Raw genomic sequence first — 25,949 nt, 5'->3', positions numbered from 1 at the left:
AATATAACAGAGGATTTTGTCGTTGATGAAAGTGAAAAATATAATATAAATGAATGTTATACCTTTACACTAAAAGGTCTCTAGATCTAGAAGCAAGTTCAGACTGTACGAGGTGCGTGTGTGGGCGCGCGGGGGGGGGGGGGGGGGGGGGGGGGGGGGGGGGAGGGGGGGGGGGGGGGGGGGGGGTTGGCCTCGGGAGGAGGCCCAAAATTTCTAAAATTCCATATTTTCAGTGGGTATCGTTTTCATTGAACTGTTCTTACAAAGTAATAAATACCAATCTTTGGTTTTTTTGGCAAGTTTTTTTATATAATAAATTTTGTTATTAAACATTAACATCATTCTTTAGTAGTAGGAAATACAAGAGTGATAATAGGAATATGATATATACCTATATATGAATGACGTTTTATAGAAGAAAAGGTCCAGTTTTGGGGGGAATAAAGATCCCCCCATGAAAAAAAATTCTGGATACTGGCCTCAAGTAGGTTGTCATTACTGTACGATAATTGTACAGTTTTTGCATATAAAACTCTAGATACTGGCCTCAAGTAGGTTGCCATTACTGTACAATAAGAGTACAGTTTTTGCGAAAGGTTGGGGAGCAAGTAAAAGCAGGTACCAAAGAGGAGAAAGAGAAGGGGAGAGAGATACAGAAACATATATACAAGGAGGGAGAGAGAGAGAGAGATGCAGAGACAGAGAGAAAGACATAGCTTTCCCAATTGGACTGAAATGCGAATCCTACCTACCTCGATTGACTTCTGCATCTCATTGGAGCGAAGTCAGGTGCCTGAGAGACAGGTCGTCGGCGCAAAGTCATCAGAATCCATCAAAATTCAAACTCGATCCACCCGGCAGCGGCAGCAGCCTTTTTCTCGGATTCAATTCCGATACCTTTAGGCGGCCTTGGCAGCCGGTGCCGCCTGCCGCCGGCATCGGCTGCATATAACGTTACCTGGGCGTAATTGAGAAGAGGGATTACACGGTTTGCAACCCCCTCCCCTCTTCCCCGCTCCATCTCCCTCCTCCTTCTCCCCTCCCACACAGGCGACGAATATTCCGCCTGTTTGCAACTTGAATTCAGTCTTCTTTTTAGTCGATTGAGGCTGGAGCGGGAATTCGGTTGATGTGTGCATGTTCATGCATTTGTTGTATTAATATTTTACTTTTATATTACGGCAGTAACTGGTTTTGCTTAATGCCATCTATAAATGTCGAAAATTACTTGCTATATATATATATATAGATATATATATATATATATATATATATATATATATATATATATATATATATATATGTGTGTGTGTGTGTGTGTGTGTGTGTGTGTGTAAATAATTCTTCTGTTAAAACAGTATACGTCTCCAGTATAAAAGCTAAGGACTATATTTCGGTGGACTCACTTCCACCCTTATAAAGTACTTGATAATAGTGTGGAAGTTAGTCCACCGAAATATAGTAGTCCTTAGACTTAAACCGGAGTGTTTTCAATGGGCCTTTTATACTTTATATATAATGTATAATATATATATATATTTAAAACTCTCACAGACAGCCTACTACAATACTCCTTCCTTTTTAACGTGTCCTGAAATTCAGTTACTTTATTCCGCCGCTACACATGTAAATACGTTTGTAAAATATGTACTATTTCGAGGAACACACACACACCTCCCCATCTGTAGCCCCCTCCTTCCCCCTCCTCCCTCCTACCCCTCCCCCCACCCACAGACACAGACACAAGAAAAAAAAAAAAGTTCTTTGCAGGAGTTAGAATATAGATCAAAAGCGTCTCTCTCTTTTACTTAATTTAGAAACTTCCCTGAAAGGAGCGTTGGAGCTTCGTCGCCAGCGAAAAATTTATTACTGTTCTCACTATTTACCAAATGTCATTGTTACTCTCTCTCTCTCTCTCACTCTCTCTCTCTCTCTCTCTCTGTGCTACGCAAATTTCCGAGATTATTCTGAATGGGAAATATGCCTTTGTGAGTGATTCATGCATCGTCCCGTCCCGGGAATTTCTGTCAAAAATGAAACCGGTTAAGCGAAGGATTCAAGGATTCTCGATGTTTGCGATATTTTATCAATTGACAGGATACTTATTTTGTTAAGACATGGACAGACAAACTAACAAACAGATAATTTGTTTTGATAAAAAAATAAATAAATAATAATAATAATAATAATAATAATAATTAATAATAATAATAAGTGCAATAACGAAAAATGAAACCATAAACCAAAACATAGCAAGCGAATGTCCGGCACTTGCACAGAACCAGTACAAAAAGAGGCATGATTCAGTGGCCAAAAGCCCTCCACTGGAGCCTGTGCAAGAAACATCAGCTACCTTTGCAGTAATAAGTGGTACGAGCACCAACCTGAAGGAGTGATAGAAAACGATCAGGCAAAGATCCTCTGGGACTATGTATCAGATCAGATAAGGGTGGAGAAAGTGCAAATAGACCAGACGTGACTTTGATGACAAAATCAAGAAGAAAGTATCACTCATTGATGTCGCAATACCATGGGACACCAGAGTTGAAGAGAAAGAGAGAGAAAAAATGGATAAGTATCAAGATCTGAAAATAGAAATAAGAAGGATATGGGATATGCCAGTGGAAATCGTACCCATAATCATAGGAGCACTAGGCACGATCCCAAGATCCCTGAAAGGGAATCTAGAAAAACTAGAGGCTGAAGTAGCTCCAGGACTCATGCAGAAGAGTGTGATCCTAGAAACGGCGCACATAGTAAGAAAAGTGATGGACTCATAAGGAGGCAGGATGCAACCGGAACCCCACACTATAAAAAATACCACCCAGTCGAATTGGAGGACTGTGATAGAGCAAAAAAAAAAAAAAATAACATAATAATAATAATATCCGGATGGATCTTTCTTGTTTGACCACACCAGGTGAGGCCGGGGTAGGTAAGGGATCGGGAGGGTAGGGGAGACATGACACATCCACCCACCTCCTGCAAACGTGTTTGTCCGCCACGGATGGGTTCAGGATAGGTAGGGAGTCGGGAGGGTAGGGGAGACATGACACATCCAACCTCCTCCTGCAAACCTGTTTGTCCGCCACAGGTGGGGTCAGGATAGGTAGGGAGTCGGGAGGGTAAGGGAGACATGACACATCCACCCTCCTCCTGCAAACCTGTTTGTCCGCCACGGGTGGGGTTAGAATAGGTAGGGAATCGGGAGGGTAGGGGAGACATGACACATCCACCCTCCTCCTGCAAACCTGTTTGTCCGCCACGATAGGTAGGGAATCGGGAGGGTTGGGATAGGCATGACGGGCAGCACCGGGTTCCAGCGCAGCGTAGCGCGCACCATCAAGCTAATAATAATAATAACGTCACAAGGATGTTGTACTTTTGGAACTTTGGAAGGTCAAGCGAAGATGCAATGCATTACTACCCTAATACAACTCAAGTTGTGTTGTCATATTTTGCTTACGTCTTCATTTATTTATTTGTTGATTCGTTAATTTATCTGTTATTCTAATAGCTGATCTCCTCATTCTGTAATTTTTGCCATTTTTACCCTATGTTACTTCTTTCCGATTCATTCCATATCCTTCGGAAGTTTGAATGAATTTCAAGTCGATGGCCCCTGTGGTGGGCTTGTTCCATCTGAATAGGCTCCATCCTCTGAATAATAATAATAATAAAATAATAATAATAATAATAATAATAATAATAATAATAATAAACAAGAAACAAATACAAGCAACAAATAAATCACAATCACAGACCTGATTTCGCTTTGAATCACAGGTTCTAATGACTCCTCTTCCTTCGGTGATATACCAAATGAGGTGAGAGAGAGAGAGGGGGGGGGGAGGGGCTGGGAAATCTCGCATGATAAGTATGAGAAGAAGTAGAGAGAGAGAGAGAGAGAGAGAGAGTGGGGTGGGTGGCAGCAATCTTGCATGATAACTACAACAAGAAGAGATAGACCAAAATAAAAAAGGGACAGATTTCATGCTAACTATAAGAAGAGAGAGAGAGAGAGAGAGAGAGAGAGAGAGAGAGAGAGAGAGAGGAAGGAACAAGTCTTACTTACCCCCAACTTGGCAGGAGGGAAGGAACTCTTGATCGTAGAAGCTTAGAGCTTAGAGGTCTCATCTCCCAGGAGCTAGATGGTGTTTAGAACTAACTATACACCTGAAGGTAATCCCCCACTTAAGATCTCTGTTTTGATTGGAAAGTTCCAATCCGTACTGGCAAACTATGCAACTTACCCTTCCCATCCCCCACACCCCCACCCGCCTCTAGTGGCTAAGTTGGGAACTACCACTACTATTACTACTACTACTACTACTACTACTGCCGTTTCTTCTTCTTGCAAGATATCTGTGTGATTGGGGCTATTGATCTATATCATCCGTGATTGGGTAGCGCTGTCTGTGTACCGCACGTGGTGCACTGTAGGCATGTCTTAGGGGTCTTTGCACAGCGTACCTCCGGTCACCCCTAGCCTGCAATACCTATCCATTTCATTTTTTTTACTGCTCCGCCGGTTCATATTCTCCTTTCTTACCATTTGGAACTTTACACCTCTCCAACAATTGTTTCCTAGTGCAGCTGCGAGATTTACACCTTTCAGGATTTCTTACGGACAATTTCCCTTTCAGTGCTGAATGACCTCGCATGTGCCAACGCTTGGCCTTTGGCCTAAATTCTATATTCTGTCTACCTATCTATCTATCTATCTATCTATCTATGTTATTTTACCTATTTTCCATTAACGCTTCAAGAAATGTATTTTTTATGGGGTTTCAGGCCTCAATCCTGTAGGGATTTATATATAAATACATATATATCTATATCTAATAAAAGGAGCCATAAAAACACCAAAAATGTAGAGAGAAAAGTACTATATTTCAGAGACTGCTGTCCTCTCTCTTCAGGTATATGAATGAGAAAAGTTTACAGAAAAGGTGGTATTATACCAAGAGATTCGTCCACAAGTAAGCCAATTTAGGTCACCCCCGCTGATAATCTTCCTTTAATCTCTTAAGCGTTGGTTGAATGAACACTGCGTCGACGATGTCCGATGTCCAATTCCCTTTTGAGATGTTCATTACTGCTTCTCTTTTTATTAAGGCCGATTCCATCATTTGACTCTTGTACCGGCAGTTGCTGCTATAAATTACACGTACATATTCCAGTTTATTCTATGGTTATGCTTCATTTATATGGTTGAAAATAGCCGAGTTCTGTTGTCCATACCTAACTGACCGTTGTGTTGTATTAATCTCTGGGGAAGTGATTTACCTGTAAATCCGATGTAAGATTGGTCACAGTCCTCTGGCCATGGGATCTCATATACCCCAGAGTCTTTGGGCGATGTCTTTTGTTGGACGTTAATCAGGGATTGGCTAAGGTATTTGGGTAGGTAAATTGCAATTACAAAATTTCTAAATGGTTAGCTGGCCTCCTTTCTCCTTTTTTTAGGCACTTCTCCCAGTCACATCAAACATTCGGAAGACTTTTGTCACAAATTCAGAGAAGCACATATTACTACGTCACAACATAAAACTTTTAAGCCTTGACGTAGACTCCCTATTCACAAAAGTACCAGTACAGGACGTTCTTCAGTTTTTAAGGGAAAAATTACCCTCCCCCCTATTCAGATCATTTCCCATTGGCACTTGACAAAAATAATAAAGTTAGTTGAATTATGACATCTAATAACGTATTTTCATTCGGGGAATCATTCTACAAGCAAAAATTCGGGTGTAGTATGGGTAGTCCTTTAAGTCCTATTTTAGCCAATCTGTACATGGAATACTTCGAAACTACAGTAATAAATGCAATAAAACCCAAAAACATGCTGTGGATGAGATACGTGGATGACATACTAACATTTTGGGATAATAAGTGGGGTAATTTTAATGAATTCCTCTCAAAATTAAACGCATTAGTGCCCAGCATCAAATTTAAAGTTGAATGGGAAACAGACAACAAAAAAATTCCTTTTCTTGATGTTTTAATAATCAGAGACACGACAGAATGCAAATTTACCATATATAGAAAACCAACGTTCTCACTTTCATATATTCACTACTTTAGCTATCATGACAATACTATCAAGATAGGTGTAGCTAGCAACCTATTCTTAAGAGCCTTACGAATTTGTTCCCCAGATTTCCTGGAAAAAGAATTTGAACTAATTCGCAAGCAACTTTCATTTCATTCTAAAGTATACCTGACCATATAATTGAGAAAGCAATTCAAAAAGCAAACGTAACTTTTCTACCGACCCCTAAAGACAAGACCAGAGGAACACACCCAAACAATAAAAAAAAATAAAAAATTCCCCACCTGGAGACGATTAAGAGAGTAACTCACACCCTTGGGAAATCCAACCCTTTTGCATTTACCTACCCAAATACCTTAGCCAAATCCCTGATTAACGTCCAACAAAAGACATCGCCCAAAGACTCTGGGTATATGAGATCCCATGCCAGGACTGTGACCAATCTTACATCGGATTTACAGGTTAAAATCACTTCCCCAGAGATTAATACAACACAAACGGTCAGTTAGGTATGGACAACAGAACCAAAACTCGGCTATTTTCAACCATATAAATGAACATAACCATAGAATAAACTGGAATATGTCACGTGTAATTTATAGCAGCAAACTGCCGGTACAAGAGTCAAATGATGGAATCGGCCCCCAATTAACAAAGGAGAAGCAGGTAATGAACATCTCAAAAGGGAATTGGACATCGGACATCGTCGACGCAGTGTTTCATTCAACCAACGCTTAAGAAGATTAAAGGAAAGATTATCAGCGGGGGTGACCTAAATTGGCTTACTTGTGGACGAATCTCTTGGTATAAATACCACCTTTTCTGTAAACTTTTCTCATTCATATACCTGAAGAGAGAGACAGCAGGTCTCTGAAATATAGTACTTTTCTTTCTTTCTACATTTGGTGTTTTTATGGGCTCCTTTTATTAGATGGAATTCTGTTGTTACAGAACATTTTTACCAGTCATATATCTATATAGTATGTATATATATTATATATATATATATATATATATATATATTAATATATATATATATATATACATAGTAATACATATATATATATATATGTATATATGTATATATATATATATATATATATATATATATATATATATATATATATATATAGATTACATACATACATACATACCCACACCCACACACACACACAACACACACACCATATATATATATATATATATATATATATATATATATATATTATATATATATATATACACACGGTGTATACATGCACACACACGTTCGTATATACACACACACACACACGCCACCTCACACGTAAAAGAACACCCTTCCCCTCCCCCTTCCCCTCCCCCCACCTTCCGCTCCACTGGCAGAAGCCTTCGCATGTGAACATGCTAGTATGCATCGGGTCATATATTACAGTAGAGGCCAGCAGACAAGAGGCCTAGATAAAGAGGGGGAGGAGGAGGAGAATACTGGAAGACAGATGATGGAAGAGGAGCTGAGAGAGAGAGAGAGAGAGAGAGAGAGAGAGAGAGAGAGCCACTTTGTCTGGCTTATCTCTGTGTCACCAGGCGGAGGAAGGAGGAGTTGACGATGAAGGCAAAGACTGGATGGGTGTGTTGAAAGGGAGAAGAGAGATAGTGATGGAGAAGAGGAGGACAAGGAGGAGGAGGAGGAGGAAAAGACACGAGTCAAGAGAGAGGGAGAGAGAAGGCGTGGATGGTGAGAGACAAAAATAGAAGCGAGAGGAGGAGGGTATGAATTAAGAAAAAGAAGAAAGATAGAAGAGAGAGAGAGAGGAGAGAGACGAGAGAGAGAGAGAGAGAGAGAGAGAGAGAGATGCGTGGATGATGAAAGAAAAATGAGAGCGAGAGGAGGAGGGTATGAATTAAAAAGGAGAGAGAGATTGTGAGAGAGAGATAGAGAGAGACGCTAATGGAGAATAGTAGGGTATGGATTAAGCGAGAGATAGAGAGAAACGAGACTGGAGGGAGGAATGCTTGAAAAAGAGAGAGAGAGAGAGAGAGAGAGAGAGAGAGAGAGAGAGAGAGAGAGAGAGAGAGAGAGAGAGAGAAATTCTAAATACAATGAACCTATCGTTAATATGAAACAAAGAACTTAACAAGTATATTCATAAATGCAGAAGGTATCCAGATTTCGACTCCAGGTTATTTCTTCGCGAAGTAAACTTCGAAAAATTTGGATATGCAGAACGTATTCAGATACCACAACTAGTTTATTCTTTTATGACTCTGAACATTTTGGAGAGTGGAAAAACATGAAAAGGAAAAAAATATAAAGAAAGTGATGGGAAGAGTATCAAGAAAAATTATAAGGAAAGTGATGGGAAGAGTATCAAGAAAAATTATAAAGAAAGTGATGGGAAGAGTATCAAGAAAAAATATAAAGAAAGTGATGGGAAGAGTATCAAGAAAAATATAAAGTAAGTGATGGGAAGAGTATCAAGAAAAAATATAAAGAAAGTGATGGGAAGAGTATCAGAAAAATATAAAGAAAGTGATGGGAAGAGTATCAAGAAAAAATTTAGAAGTAAACTATAGATCAATAAAAATAAATCAGGAATTCTTCCGCGCCATTGTTAAATTAATCATTATTCTAGTTAAAAACAGCGAAAAATCTTGAAGAAACAGACGCAGGCTAAAATCTTATCTTTATGAGAATAAAGAATTTAGGACATAGGCCAAGCACTGGAACCTACGAGGTCATTCAGCACTTAAACGGAAATTGACCGTAAAAAGGTTTGAAAGGCTTAACAGGAGGAAAACCTCGCAGTTACACTATGTATCAATTGCTATGAGAGGATGGAAAGTAGGTTAGGTATATCTTAGTTTAACCAAGACCACTGAGCTGATTAACAGCTCTCCTAATGCTGGCCCGAAGGATTAGATATTTTTACGTGGCTAGGAACCAATTGGTTACCTAGCAACGGGACCTACAGTTTATTGTGGAATCCGAACCACATTATATTGAGAAATTAATTTCTATCACCGGAAATAAATTCCTCTGATTCCGCGTTGGCAGATCCGAGAATCGAACTTCGGACCACCGGATTGGTAGGCGAGCGCGAGAACCACTCGTCCAACGAGGAACTATGAGAGGATGGAAAGTAGGATGGAAGAAAGAGAATAAGGGCGGAAATACGCTCACAGAAATGAAAGGGGTCGCAGCTAGGCGTCGAAGGGACGCTGCAAGGAGCCTTGAGCAATTCGTACTTGACGAAAAACTATCCGTTACGACAACGCCATCTATGGAGAGAACTTGACCCTAAAGTCAGAAAACCCGAAAACTGGAAAAAAAAAAAACTGTCGTCATCACAGACTCGACACTTTCTTCGTCACTCTTAGTTGGCTGAGCCTCTCGAGGAGCGAGATTCTATAGAAGAAGAAGAAGAAGAAGAGAAGAATAAAGAGGAGGAGGAGAGAAGAAGAAGAAGCTTCGTTTCCCGTACCAGGAAACTAATCATTTCGCTTGGACCTTTCGCCCTCGGTTTTATTCTTCTTATATATTCTTAGGCTTGGGGTGACAAAATCAGGACTCTCTCTCTCTCTCTCTCTCTCTCTTAGAAAGGGAGAGTTTCCGACGTCCTATAGAGTTTTGCTCTCTCGTTTTATGTTAACTTTTGTATAATAGCCATAAATACGTTACATGTATTTATACAACACACACACACACAAAAAACACACATATATATATATTATATAATAATATTATATATATAGTATATATATATAATTATATATCTATATTATACACGAGTATATATATTTTATTAATATATATATAGCTAAATTATATATATAAATATAAATTAATACAATTACATAATATATATATAATAATTTTTTTTTAAAATATATATTATCTATATATATATATGATATTTATTTAATAATTATAATGTTATATATTATATATATATATATAGATATACTATATATATATATAATATCAACTCACAATAACGTGATAGAAAATTTTTACAAGTAATAAAAGTCCGACAATTCTAATCTAATGTTATTTAAAAATTAAAAAATATTTATACGGTAACTTTCAATAAGTGTGACTTTATTTGCTTAAAAAATATTATATGTATATTATATATTATATATATATATATATTCATATATATCTATATAAAAATACATTTAAGTAATAAAAATATCATATAAAAGCTCCCGTCTATGGTAATATGTATATGTATATATACATAATATATATATATATATATGTTTATAATATTGTATATAATATTTATATCTAATAATGTTTTTTGTTATACTGTATACCATCATTTTATTATTATATGATATATACATAATATAATAGTTAATATTAATTTTAATATATATTATATTATATTATTATATAATATTATATTATATAATATATATATATTATATATATGATATATAATATACCATATTAGTCTCAAAGCGAAGCATGTTTACGTTGAAAATAAGTGCGAATGTATACAATTTGATTAGTAGATTTAATTTTACATAAATTTTAACTAAGCAGTGCGGTAACTAAACTCGGCTTAACACTATCTCAGAATTTATCTCTCATTGTTTAATATTTGATGAGTATTCATGCATTGCACATTCACGAACTCTGAACAATAAAATTCTATTTTTAATTGTCTACCTTTTTTCATAATTTTGTTATTTACTTTACATTGCAATAGATCATTCTTTGCTCATCTTTAAACGATTTTTAATCTTGCTTAGTTTTTTTTTTACATAGAAACATTTTAATTTGTAATATAAATACGTATTCTGGCGTTACAATGACTATGGTAGTCTGAAAAAGTAGGCGAAATTAAGAAAATGTTTCTATCTTCATTATGAATTAACTTCTGAACCGCTGAACAGGTCTACTCCAAACTTACAAAGAATATGACCTAAACATAAGGAGAATGGGAGACTTAATACACTTTTTTTGCCCAGACCCCAAGAAAGCAAGAAAAAAAGGAAGGAATGGAATATGGGATTGAGGGGGACCTAACTTCGAAGAAAGTCATAGACTTTTCCGACTCTTGGATGAGGGAATGTTATAGAATCCAGAAAAACCAGAAGAGGGAAGAGAATTCCAAAGCTGGGAAGTGAAGGGGAAGGATGAGTAAGTTGTTTGGAAATCCACCATATTAGGTGAATCGATCAATAAATAACTAAGGTCCAATTATCACTTCACTCAGCTGATAAAAAAAAAAGCGATAACTTAATAAGAGGTAAAAAGAAGCGACACTTTAATCTCAGGTAGAAAAAAAAAGACACCTTAATCTCAGGTACAAAAAAAAAAAAAAAGATACCGTAATCTCAGGTACAAAATAAAAAAGACACCTTAATCTCAGGTACAAAAAAAAAAAAATAAAAAATAAAAAAACGCTTTAACCTCTGGTAAAAAAAGACACCTTAATCTCAGGTACAAAAAAAAAGACACTTTAATTTCATGTGAAAAAAAGCAACGATTCACTCTCAGGTAAAAAAAAAAAAAGCAACAAGTTAATCTCAGGTAAATAAAAAAGGCGGCAACTTAATCTCTAGGAAAAAAGCTACAATTTAATCACGGGTAAAAAAAAAGAGAAAACTTAATCTCACTTTTATATATAACAACTTAATCTCAGGTGATAGAGCGACAACTTAATAATAGGTTTTAAAAATGCGACAACTTAATCTCAGGTAAATAAAAAAGAACTTAATCACAAGTAAAAAAAAGTTACAACCCAATCTCAGTAGAAAAAAACGACAACCTCATTAAAAAAGCGACAACTTAATCTCAAGCAAAAAACGACAACTTAATAACAGGTAAAAAGGACACCTTAATCTCAGGTAAAAAGAAAAAATCCCATGAAAAATAAGAATACCTGACAGCAACTTAATCTCAGTAAAAAAAAAAAAAGAAGGAAAGCGACACAAATAAACGACATAAAGCGACGATCGATGGAGGCGATGTTCTTCTGAGAGGCGATGCTGGTGGTGTGACTCTCTCGAAAGCTCCTCCTCGAACGCCCAAGGGTGATATTCGCACTTGAATGCTGATGAAGTCACTCTCCAAGGCCTTGAGAAGAAGTGGGGGGGGTTGGCCGGTGGGGGGGGGAGACTGGGAATGGGGGCGGGTGGGGGGGAGGGGGGGAGAGAACTCATCCGGGCATCTTCAGAAGTCAAAATTTACAGACGGTCTTCCCTTGGAGTACATGAAATGGGTTCCTCTCGGGCGTTTGGGGGGGCGGGGTTGGGGGGGGGGGGGTAGGGGTGTTTGGGAGTGGGATTGGAGGGAAGGGGGCAATGGGAAGGAGGGGGGAGGGTTTGTGTGAGGAGGAGTGGATGGAGGATGAGGATGAGGAGGAGGAGGAGGAGGAGGAGGAGAAGAAGAAGAAGGAGGAGGAAGGAAATGCAAGAGGAAATAAAGTAGGAAAGGGAAATTGAAGTACAAAGATTATTCGGGGATATGAACCATTATTATTATTATTATTATTATTATTATTATTATTATTATTATTATTATTATTATTATTATCATGTCTATGTCTATGTCTATGTCTATGTAATTATTTAACATGAAATTATGCGCACAGATTAAAAAGTCCTAAACTCATTTCAAAATTGTGAGAGGCGGAGCAGTGATGGCATGTAGCCAAGATAGAAGGACTAACCAAAGTAAATATCTGCAAAAAGAGTAGTATATTATACATAGAAGTGTGCATAAATATATATACACAAATATAATATATATATATATATATATGATATATATATATATATATATATAGATATATATATATATATATATATATATATATATATGATATGCAAATGAGGCAATGGGGTCAATGCTTTGATATTAAAGACTAAATATAGTCGTACAACAGACTTAGAGAAAATTATCTCCTTACAGTTAAAAAGAAAAAAAGAGAGATAATATCCATTGAAAAAAAAAACGGAGAATAACTATTACGAGCACAGTTGCAGGTAGCAATCAACAGGTGAAACTTCCGCGTAATTATCGAAGGTTGCAACATAGCAAAAGTTGCCTGGGGTCATTTGAAACTCTTTAAGTTGGGAGCTGAGTCATCGTATAGTGCGTTAAATATATGATTATGTATTTCGGTCTACATTGTTTTTAATCTTACTCTGTTCTCAAGACGAAAATCTCTTGTCACGACTAAGATTGTGTGGAAATTGTAAATGATAACATAAAAAAAATTACTAATAAACTCATTCGTTAACCCTCAAATCTGCGTGATTCATCAACCTTGTATTTGGTCAGAGATCGGATGGGTGACCTCGGAAGGAACACCAGATGATGCCGTCGGCAGATAGGCGACTTAAACAGCTGTGGCCAAGGGCGTGGGGCTTGCAGTGTCATACGGAATTAAAGGTGAAAATATATAAAATACATACATTATATATATATACTATATATATATATATATATATATATATATATATATATATATATATATATTTAGATATATATACACATTATATATACAGAGAGACCTTACAGACCTTACAGACCTTACATCTGTTCGGGTTGCCCCAGGTCCCTCAGTGTGAGGCACCTCTAATGTCTACCAGAGAGTTGCTAGTACATCTTCCGGTATATTTTGCATCTTCCAATCTTGGATGGTCTGGGATGCAGTTTAGATATTGTCGAGCTTATTCTTAAACACATCTACGCTCACTCCTGATATATTCCTCAGATGAGCTGGCAACGCATTGAATAGACGCTGCATATCGATGCTGGTGCGTAGTGGTTAATGTCCTGTGTGCTTTCCTTATTTTTTCCTGGTATATTTTTGGGCACTATTAATCTACCTCTGCTTGCTCTTTCTGATATTTTTAGTTCCATGATATTTTCTGCTATTCCTTCTATCTGTTTCCATGCCTGAATTATCATGTAGCGTTTCTCTTCTCCTTTCCAGACTATATAATTTTAAGAATTGTAGTCTTTCCCAGTATCTAGGTCCTTAATTCTTCTATTCTAGCTGTAAAGGACGGCCTTTGTACACTCTCTATTTTGTGCAATATCCTTTTGATAGTGTGGGACCATATCATATTGCAATATTCAAGTGGACTACGAACATATGTTTTATAAAGCATAATCATGTGTTCAGCTTTTCTTGTTTTGAAGTGCCGTAACACATTCCCATTTTTGCTTTACATTTTGCCAACAGAGTTGCTATTTGATCATTGCATAACATGTTCCTATTCATCATCACACAAGGTCTTTAACTGCTTCCTTATTTGTGATGGTCTCATTATTAGGTCCCTTATATGCATATAGCTTTCTTTCTCTGTCTCCATAATTTATTGATTCAAATTTATCAGAGTTAAATACCATCCTATTTACCTCTGCCCAATCATATACTTTTGTTAAGGTCTCTTTGTAGAGCTTCCTATCTTCATCACAAGTAATTTCTCTACTTATTCTTGTGTCATCTGCGAAACTACTCACTACCGAATCCTTAACATTATTGTCTATGTCTTCAATCATAATAACAAAAAACAGTATTGCAGCTAACACCGTACCTTGCGGCACACGATATTACCTGGCTTCATCCGATTTCTCGTCGTTTGCAATAACTATCTGTTTTCTGTGTGTAAAAATTCTTTTAACCATCTTCCTACTTTATCCACGATATTGTGTTTTCTAATTTTTCTTCGCTAATATATTATGGTCTACTTTATCAAAAAGCTTTTGCAAGTCTAAATAAACCACATCTGTTTCATTTCCGCTTTTCATATTTTTGAATATGTTTTCACGGTGGACTAACAGTTGGGTTTGTGTACTTTTTCCGGGTACGAAAACCATGTTGTCCTTATTAAACAAATTATGTTTTTTATTAAATGTTTCATAATATTTTTCTTCATTACCCTTTCATACACTTTCATTATATGTGATGTTAGACTCACAGGCCTATAATTACTTGCCTCTAGTCTTGATCCACTTTGAAAGTAGGGGTATATACGCTAATTTGTGCTCATCATATATCTTGCCTGTATCTACACTTTGTCTTAATAATATTGCAAGTGGCTTTGCGATAGAATGAACTACTTTCTTTAACAAATAGCAGGAATTCCATCAGCCCTGCAGCAGCTCCATTTTTAATTTCATTAATAGCCTGCACAATATCAGCTTCATTAATATCTATGTCAGCTAAATATTCACTATTTTCATCCTTACTTCTATATCATTATCTTCATTATCTATTCTAGGGGTGAATTCTCTCTTATATCGTTCTGCCAGTATGTTGCAAATTTTTTCCTTTTTTTCATTCGTTAATCTCCTTCAATTCTCAGAGGGCCTATTTCTATTCTTCTTTTATTCATCTTCTTCGCATATGAGTCTAATAGTTTGGGGTTTTGCTTGATATTTAATAGGGTTTTTTCTTCCAAGTTCCCTTTTTTCATTTTCTTTTGATTGTATAATCTTTTTTTTTTTTTCTGCATTTTCTATCTTACTTTTTAGTTCTATAACTTTCCATGCATTTTTTTTTTTTCTTCTTTTGCAAGACCTTTTTTTTTCACTTTCTGATTTTCTGGAACAAGATTCTTCTGTCTCTTGGTATGCATGAATGATGTTTACTTTTCTTCTTCGGTATATATTTTTCCACTATTATCTCCAATATTATATAATATCTCCGTATTTACCCTTATGTCTTCACTTACGAAAATGTTACCCAACTTTGTTTGTTTAATTCTTCATTAATTCTGACCATTTTATATTTTTACTGTAGAAGTTGCCATACTTTTATATCCTTCCCACTTTCATTCTTTGCTTATCTCTATTTTCACTTGCTTTGGATGAACTGAACTGAGAGAGAGAGAGAGAGAGAGAGAGAGAGAGAGAGAGAAATAAAACCATATAAACCAAGAGGTAATAATAGAGGAAAAAAAACGAAGTGCTGTGAAAGAAAAACTAATGATCTCTTGTTATGTATATTTATATATTTATTTATTTATTTATCTATGGGCATCTCTCGATAGAACTTGTCTACAGAAGACCTCGTGTCGAGGATGACATGACCCTGTGGGCCTTTTCTCCCCCGTCGAGGGGAGTGACAGAGAATATTAACATTTGTATCTGGTAATTTAAGGGCATATCAGGTTAGCCATGGCCACCTGCTCCCCTGAAGGAAGAAGAAGAAGAAGAAGGAATAGGAGAAGAAAACCACCTAAGAATACCACAAGGCTTAGATCAAGGAGGAGGAGGAGGAAGACAAGGAGAAGGAGGAGTGAGACAAGGAGGAGGAGGAGGAGGAAGAAGAAAAGGAAAAGGAAGAGGAAGAAGAAAAGGAGGAGGAAGAAGAAGAAGAAGACAAGGAGGAGGAGAAAGAGGAGGAAGAAGAAGACGAGGAGGAGGAGGAGGAGGAGGAGGAGGAAGACAAGGAAGAAGAAAAGGAGGAGGAGGAGGATGACAAGGAAGAAGAAGACAAGGAGGAGGAGGAAGAAGACAAAGAGGAGGTGGAAGAAGAAGACAAGAAGGAGGAGGAGGATGACAAGGAATGAGAAGACAAGGAGGAGGAGGAAGGCAAGGAAGACGAAAACATGGAGGAGGAGGAGGAAGAGGACAAAGAGGAGGATGAAGACCAGGAAGAAGAAGACAAGGAGGAGGAGGAGGCGGAAGACTTCCCACAAGACCCAAGAGATCCCCTTTCCTTCGGAGGAGGAGGAGAAGCAACCCAATCGACCTTATAAAAGTTCCTTCCGGAGGAGGCGCGACCTTTCTTCGGCAGCCGAGAATGTTGTCATTTGTAGGAGGGTCGTCTCCTCTCTCTCTCTCTCAATAAGTTAGAGAAAAGAGAAGAGTAAATTTGAGGAACCCATCTTTGTCGTCACTGATGGATTACAAGAGTCGACCTTATTCTCTCTCCCCCCCATTCTCCCTCTATCCCCCACTCCGACCCCCCTTTTTTTATAATATAAAAAATGGAGAAAAATTTTGTAGCAATTCTTCAGCCTCGCCTTTGACGTCATAAATATGATAATCTACCGAAAATCTGTGACTTTTGTCTTAAGAAACTTTATTATTTTTTATTACCATTTTTTTTCTTTTCAATCCCTCTTTAGTTTATTATTTTTTATTTTTGTTTTGTTTTTTGGCCAATTGGTTGTTTTGACTTTGTAACGTTTATTACGAGGAAATTATCAATATTCATTCAAAGGGGATGGCGAATATGATTGGTCATCATAAATGGACATGGGCGATGTTCCATATATACTATATATATATATATATATATAATATATATATATATATATATATATATATATATATATATATATATATATATATATATATATACCACGGTAAGATATAGATCATAGATATATATATATATATATATATATATATATATATATATATATATATATAAACTATTAACACACACACCCACACACACACACACACACATATATAGATATATATATATATATATGGATATATATATATATATAATATATATATATATATAAATTTTACGTATCTGTCTGTTTATAAATTTATATCTTTACACACACTCATATATATATATATATTATATAATATATATATATATATATATATATATATATATATATAAAACCTCCAGGGGATGTCCATGATACGAGATGTAATAAGGATAATTTATTCTAAGAAACGTTTCGCACATTAAATTCTCTGTGCATCATCAGTCTGAAAAGACATAAAGACACATTTATAAGTAAAATACAATAAAAGTGCAAAAAAACAGGAATTCACATATACTAAAAATAGTCTTAAAATTGTATAAAAGAACAAAGTAAAAAACAGGTTGAAAGAGACTGCTTAAGACACCAACCGTTCATTGTGAGGAGAGAAGATGGAATGAACTAAGACACGTTGAAATAAACGACTTCAACTATGCCAGGTACAGAGTTGCTGAGGAAGTTTTACTGTTGAGGGAAGGAACAAGTCTCTTGACATATAAAGACTCAAGGGTAGTTAAATGGTCAGGCTGTTTGACATGGTCTATTATGGAAAGCTGTTCTTTTTGTACTTCTATTTTGCAATGAGAGGCATGATTCCTGATGTTGGAAAATTCAGTTTGTTTTATTCTCTGACCAGTACGAAAGCTGAAGCCCAAGTAAGAGCAGTATCTGACCCTTAACAGCCTTCGAGTTGATCCGACGTAATAGCCCGGACATCCAGGGCATGTAAATTTATATATAACGTTGGATCGCATAAAAGGCTGAAGGCGATCTTTATAGTTAAAAAAGGAACCAATTGTGCAGGGATTGCTAGATATGAGCTTAACTTTAATAGACGATGTCAAACAGCCTGACCATTTTAAAACCTACCCTTGAGTCTTTATATATCAAGAGACTTGTTCCCTCCCTCAACAGTAAAATACTTCCTTCAGCAACTCTGTAACCTGGCGAATAGTTTGAAGTCGTTTTTTTAACAACGGGTTCTGAGTTCATTCCAAATCTTCTCTCCTCACAATGAATGGTTGGTGTCTTAAGCAGTCTCTTTTAACCTGTTTTTTTACTTTGTTCTTTTATATAATTTTAAGACTATTTTTAGTATATGTGAATTCCTGTTTTTTTTGCACTTTTATTGTATTTTACTTATAAATGTGTCTTTTTCTTTTCAGACTGATGATGCACAGAGAATTTAATGTGGAGAAACGTTCTTAGAATAAAATTATCCTTATTTTTTACATCTCGTATCATGGACATCCCCTGGAGGTTTTATATGTATTTGCTGACCTGCTATATATATTTATATATATGTATATATATTATATATATATCTATATATATATATATATATATATATATATATATATATATATATATGAGAGAGAGAGATAGAGAGAAATGTCAAGCGGTCTTCGCCCCACTCATTATTATTTTCTCACCCGCAGCATAAAGAATCGTCACGACGACCCGCTAGAGATTAGCGTCAGGGCGATAATATCGTTGCTTGTTGAGGCTCTCTCTCTCTCTCTCTCTCTCTCTCTCTCTCTCTCTCTCTCTTTCCGCTCTTTTAATGGCGGTTGGGTAGTTGGGAGAAACCTCTGTTGACAAGGGTGAGATTCATTACTTTGGCTCTGTTCTCTTTTTCTCTCAGAGAGAGAGAGACAGAGAGAGAGACAGAGTAGTAGTAGCCTCCTTTCTCTCTGCTGCTGCTATTAGGCTTTGGAATATTCTTCCACCCTCTGGTTTCCCAAAGAGATATAACGGCTTCTTGTTATTTTGCATAAGATTTCCACTGAAATTCTTGAAACTTGACAAGGAATTGAAGATTAAATTCTCCTTTCGCAGGCTGGAATCTAGCCCACCACTCGTGCCTAGAAGATGGGAGTATGCGATGACGAAGGTAAGAACTTATTTTACAGTGCAACTAACGTTTATGTATTGTGTTGATTTTCATATATATATTTACTATAGATATTATTATATATATACTAGAAGATAATACTATACTAATATATATATACAAACATAGCAGTTTTCTTTATTTCGCTTGTATGAAATCCCCTCCTCTCTCTCTCTCTCTCTCTTTCTCTCTCTATCTCTCTCTCTCTCTCTCTCTCTGACCTTTCCATGTAAAACGACACACTTCTTTCTTCTTCTTCTTCTTCTTCTTCTTCTTCTTCTCCTCCTCCTCCTCCTCCTCCTCCTCCTCCTCCTCCTCCTCCTTCTTCTTCTTTTTTATTTTTATTTTCGGAGATTCTAATCCGCCCAGCAGATCCGACGACACTTTCTAAATCAACCAGTGATTTTACGATTTGATCTCTGATATCGCCAGATGTGTTATTCATGAAGCGAAATAATTCGGACAATTTTCCCCTTTTTCTTTAGAGGAATTCGAAAGTACATTTTCCGAGGCCCGGGGAAAGATCAAGGAATTTAAATCTCTCTTTTTTATCATTTTTTCATATTTTTTCTTTTAATATTCGTCTTTTTTTTTTAGAAGTTAGTTATGGCAGAATGCTCGTAGGTTTTCATGGAGTCAGAGGAACACGTTCTTCGTTTGTTTGAATTCGTATTTTGGCAGGAATTTTTTATTTTTGAATTCGTATTTTTGCCAGGAATGTTTTATTTTTTAATTCGTATTTTTGCCAGGAATTTTATATTTTTTTCTAATTCTTATTTTGCCAGGAATTTTATTTTGAATTCGTATTTTTGCCAGGAATTTTTATTTTGAATTCGTATTTTTGCCAGGAATTTTTATTTTGAATTCATATTTTTGCCAGAAATTTTTATTTTGAATTCGTATTTTTGCCAGGAATTTTTATTTTGAATTCGCATTTTTGCCAAAGAATTTTTATTTTCATTCATATTTTTGCCAGAAATTTTTATTTTGAATTCGTATTTTTGCCAGGAATTTTTATTTTGAATTCGCATTTTGCCAGGAATTTTTATTTGGAATTCGTATTTTTGCCAGAAAGTTTTATTTTTATACGTATTTTTTGTTTTTGCCAGAAATTTTTATTGTTGAATTCATATTTTTTGCGGGAAATTTTATTTTGAACTTCGCATTTTGCCAGGAATTTTTATTTGGAATTCGTATTTTTGCCAGAAAGTTTTATTTTTAATTCGTATTTTTGCCAGAAATTTTTATTTTTGAATTCATATTTTTGCCAGAAAGTTTTATTTTGAATTCGTAGTTTTGCCAGGAATTTTGATTTTGAATTCGTATTTTTGCCAGGAATTTTATTTTGAATTCGTATTTGCCAGGAATTTAATTTTATTTTTTTGAATTCGTATTTTGCCAGGAATTTTTTTTTTGAATTCGTATTTTGCCAGGAACATTATTTTTGATTTCGTATTTTTGCAGGAATGGAATTTTAATTTTGAATTCGTATTTTTTTGCCAGGATTTTTATTTGAACTTCGCATTTTGATTGATATTTTGAATTCCGTATTTTTGCCAGGAATTTTATTTTTTTGAATTCGTATTTTGCCAGGAATTTTTATTTTGAATTCATATTATGCCACGAGTTTTTATTTTGAATTCGTATTTTTGCCAGGAATTTTTTATTTTGAATTCGTAATTTTGCCAGGAATTTTATTTTTAATTCGTATTTTGTTAGGAACTTTTAGTTTTTCATGGAGTCAGAGACACGTTCTTCGTTTGTTTTAATTCGTATTTTACAAGGAAGTTTTATTTTAGATTCTTATTTTTGCCAGGAATTTTATTTTGAGTTCGTATTTGACCAGGAAGTTTTATTTTGAATTCGTATTTTTGCCGGGAATTTTATTTTGAATTCGCATTTTGTTAGGAATTTTTGTTCTGAATTCATGTTTTGCCAGGTATTTTTATTTTGAAATTGTATTATGCCAAGAATTTTTATTTGGAATTCATATTATGCTAGGAATTGTTATTTTGAATTCATGTATTGCCAGGTATTTTTATTTTGAAATCTTATTTATGAATATTCACTTATTGCTGTTAAATCAGAAAATTTTCACATTATTATTATTATTATTATTATTATTATTATTATTATTCAGGAGATGAAACCTATTCATGTGGAAGAAGCCCACCAAAGGGGCCACTGACTTGAAATTCAAGCTTCCAAAGAATATTACGGTGTTTATTGAGAAGAATTAAGAGGAAGTAAAACAAAATAATGAAATAAAAGATCCCACTTATTTAAAAAAGATCATGAACTAGGATCTTTTTTTTGTATATTTTACTTTTTACGTTTAAATAATCGAATTTCCAGTTATCTCAAATGTATTTAGTTATAAAAAGCTGTATGAATCACAGTACTTCATAGATAATACTGTGTTGTGATGCAACGCCGTTTTCTTACAAACCAACCAATCAATCAGTAGATTTTTTGCCTACAAAAAAATCAGTAAATAAACAGTAGAATTTTTTTTCTCGTACAAACCATCAATATGGTACAAACCAATCAATATGTCAGCAGATTTTTTTTACAAACCAATCAGTAAACCAGTAGATTATTTTTTTTACAAACCAATCAGTAAACCAGTAGATTTTTTATTTATAAACCAATCAGTAAACCCAGTTTATGATGTTTTTTTTATTTATAACCCAATCATAACCAGTAGATTTTTTATTTTTTATATAAAACATCAGTAGTTTAAAACCAGTAGATTTTTTATTTATAACCAATCAGTAACCAGGCGATGTTTTTTTATTTTTTTATTTATAAACCAATCATAAACATAGTAGAAACGAGAGTTTTTTATTTATAAAACCCATCAGTAAACCAGTAGATTTGATTTCAGTTTACAAACCAATCAGTAAACTCAGCCAGATTTTTTATTTCATCAAACCAATCAGTAAACAGTAGATTGGATTTACAAACCATGAAAACAAAGGAAACAACAGTAAACCAAGAGTAAACCGAGATTTTTTTTTTTTTAAAAAAACCAACTCCAGTATGTTATTACAAACCAATCAGTAAACCAGTAGATTTTTTATTTTTTTAAACACCAATTTTTTCAGTTTAAAACCAGTAGAATCTAGTATGAAACCAATCAGTAAACCATAGATTTTTTATTTATAAACCATCAGTAATATAGAAAGAAAGCGAATTAAGGAATTGATTCGATCACTCAATTGTTGTTTTAGAGATTAAGCTGACCTTGATACCAGCACGGGCTCTTGCTCATAAAGCAAGTAAAAGCCTGTAGATGGTCGCTCAAGGTTTGAATTCTCGCTCTCTACAGAAACTACTTTTGCCCCGATCTGTCAATAACCATTTCGCACTATTCATCGGTGCGGTACCTGCAAGCGTTCTTCGTACCTCTATTCCTATTTTTCGTCCGCCTGCCCCCACCCCCTAATAACGAGGGGAGAGGGGAAAAAAAAAATCGCAGTAAAACTCAGATTAAACTGCGATTGCCCTGGAGTGCGGGAACCCCGCATTCAGAGCTAGCCTTTTATTTATTTATTTTTTTTTTGCTCGCATTGAGGTCGTGTGTGTGTCTAAAAGTGTGCACTCACCAGCGAGGTCAATTTCGTTATGCATTGTGGGACTTTTTAAAGTCCCTCGCCGACCTTTTCTTCAGAGCAGAAGAATCTTAACGGCGTGTATGCGTTCATGATATGCTAGTAAGGTTGTATCTTTGTGTATGTAACATTTGAAGGACTATGCATGTGTATACTTGTATATTGCAGACTAATCGTCATTGTGTGTATGTACGTTTGAATTGAATATATGTGTATTTCTTGTAAATTGCAGACTAACTGCAATGTGTAACTTTTATATTGCAGACTAAATATTGTATCTTTGTGTATACAAATTATTTGAAGGAATATACATGTGTATTCTTGTAAATTGCAGACTAACTCGCAATGTGTATACTTTTATATTGCAGACTAAATCGTAAGATTGTATCTTTGTGTATATGTAACATTTGAAGGAATATACATGTGTATACTTGCATATCGCACACTAAATCGTCAAATTGTATCTTTGTGTATGTAATATTTGAAGGACTATACATGTGTACTTGTATATTGCAGACTAACTCCACAGATTGTATCTGTATATGTAACATTTGAAGGAATATACACGTGTATACTTGTACACTGCAGATTAACTCGTAAGATTGTATCTTTGTGTATATGTAACATTGGAAGGAATATACATGTGTATACTTGTATACTGCAGACTAACTCGCAATGTGTATACTTGTTTATTGCAGACTAACTCGTAAAGTTGTATTTTTGTGTATATCTAACATTTGAAGGACTATACATGTGTATACTTGTTCGTGAGATTGCATCTTTGTGTATGTAACATTTGAAGGAATATACATATGTATACTTGTATATTGCAGACTAACAGATATCTGTGTAGATTTGAAGGACTATACTGTATTGTATAGTAGCTAACACGTCAGATTGTATCTGTGTACATAACATTTGAAGAAATATACATATGTATACTTGTATATTGCAGACTAACTGTCCGATTGTACTTGTGGTAATGTAACACTGAAGGACTATATTGTATACACTTGATATTTTGTGCAACTACTCGTATATGCATCTTTTGTGTAAGTAACATTTGAAGGACCATACATATTGTATACTTGTATATTGCAGACTAACTCGTCAGATTGTATCTGTGTATGTAACATTTGAAGGAATATACACGTGTATACTTGTACACTGCAGATTAACTCGTAAGATTGCATCTTTGTGTATGTAACATTTGAAGGACTATACATGTGTATACATTATATTGCTGCTAACTCTTCAGATTGTATCTGCGTATGTAACATGTGAAGGAATATATATTTGTATACTTGTATTTTGCAGGCTAACTCGTAAGATTGTATCTTTCTGTATGTAACATTTGAAGGAACACACTTGTGTATGCTTGTATAGTGCAGACTCAGTGTGATTATGTATTTAGAATTTGTTAATATTATACACAATGGGACTTATGCCTGTCTCTGAGCTGTTATTCATAGTGAAAGAATATCACGGTGTGTATGCGTGTATGCTATAGGAGTATGCTTATGTATAAGAACAGTCGGTAGATCATACGTAAACGTTACAGGTTCCAAAACAGTAAGTATGTATGAACAGGATGCAGAGCTGCTGATGCTATGTATGCAGACGCTGGAGCATACATATACGCATGTTCTCTAAGCATGTATAATGGGGCTTAAATCCAAAACAATAAGTATATATATGAACAGGATTCAGAACTGCTGATGTTATGTATGCAGACGCTGAATCATACATATATACATGTTCCATAAGCATGTATAATGGGGGCTTAAACCTAAAACACTAAGTATGTATGAACAGGATTCAGAAGTGCTAACTGCTTTTGGATTATTGCAGAGGCTGAATCATACAATGTTGGGGCGGGCTTAAAAACCCCAAAGAAAACACTAAGAATAGTATTGAAAAACGATTCAGATGCTGCTTGACTCATACATACAACATCCTTCTACAGAAGCATGTTATGCGATGGGGGCTCGAAAACCCAGAAACACAATGGCTAGTTGGAATCCATGCCAGCCCCATTCTTTCGCAGGTTGACAACATACGCACATACTGTCTGTCTGTACGCCTGTTTGTGTATGTGTGCGTGGAGGAGATGTATAGGAGTAGGAGGAGCGTTTGTGTAGGTTTGTGGGCGGCGGCGGCAGCAGCACCAACACTAACACCAACAGTGGTGGTTGGTTTGGTTGCTTGGTGGTGGTAGAAGGTCTCTTCTTCGGCCATCCCGAGGTCCGGCCATCGTACCTTCTTCCTCTTCTTCTTCTTGCTTTATTATCCTCCTCCTCCTCCTCCTCCTATTCCCTCCCCGCCGAAATCAATCAATATTAACAGTGGGGGGGAAGGGGAACGAACTGGTGCCATTGGGCTTTCTTTCTTCCTTCTTTCCTCTTCGCTCCTCTCCTCCTCCTTTCCCTCCCCACCTAACCCGCATTTTCCCCCCACCTTCCCCCCACTCCCCTCTTCCATATCCCAACCCTACTCAGCATCCCCTTACTGTACGTTTTCCATCACTTCTCTCCCCTCTTCTGCCCACTTCCCCTCTCTCTTCTGATCACTGTTTACTCTCTCTCTCTCTCTCTCTCTCATATCTGATTGCTCCTTTTGCCTTTACACTAAGCCATTTTCTTTGTCCTCGTTTTTTGTTTATGTTTACTTTTTCAACCTTGTGATTTAACACCGGGGGTTTTTCAAGTCGACCAAGACCCTCTTTTGTAGAAGTAAATGGTTTTTTCGTTTTGTTTTGCTGGATTGCTCTAGGAGCAAGAGCCCGTTGGCAGTGGGTAATACTGGTTTAAATAGAAATTATTTTATTCATTATTATTATTATTATTTATTATTATTATTATTATTTATTAATTTATTATTATTATTATTATTTTGGAAGAAGACCCTTCTTTTTAAA

This window comes from Macrobrachium nipponense, chromosome 30 (genome assembly GCF_015104395.2).
Source record: "Macrobrachium nipponense isolate FS-2020 chromosome 30, ASM1510439v2, whole genome shotgun sequence".
Classification (NCBI taxonomy): Eukaryota; Metazoa; Arthropoda; class Malacostraca; order Decapoda; family Palaemonidae; genus Macrobrachium; species Macrobrachium nipponense.
Note: the sequence above shows the minus strand (reverse complement) of the source record.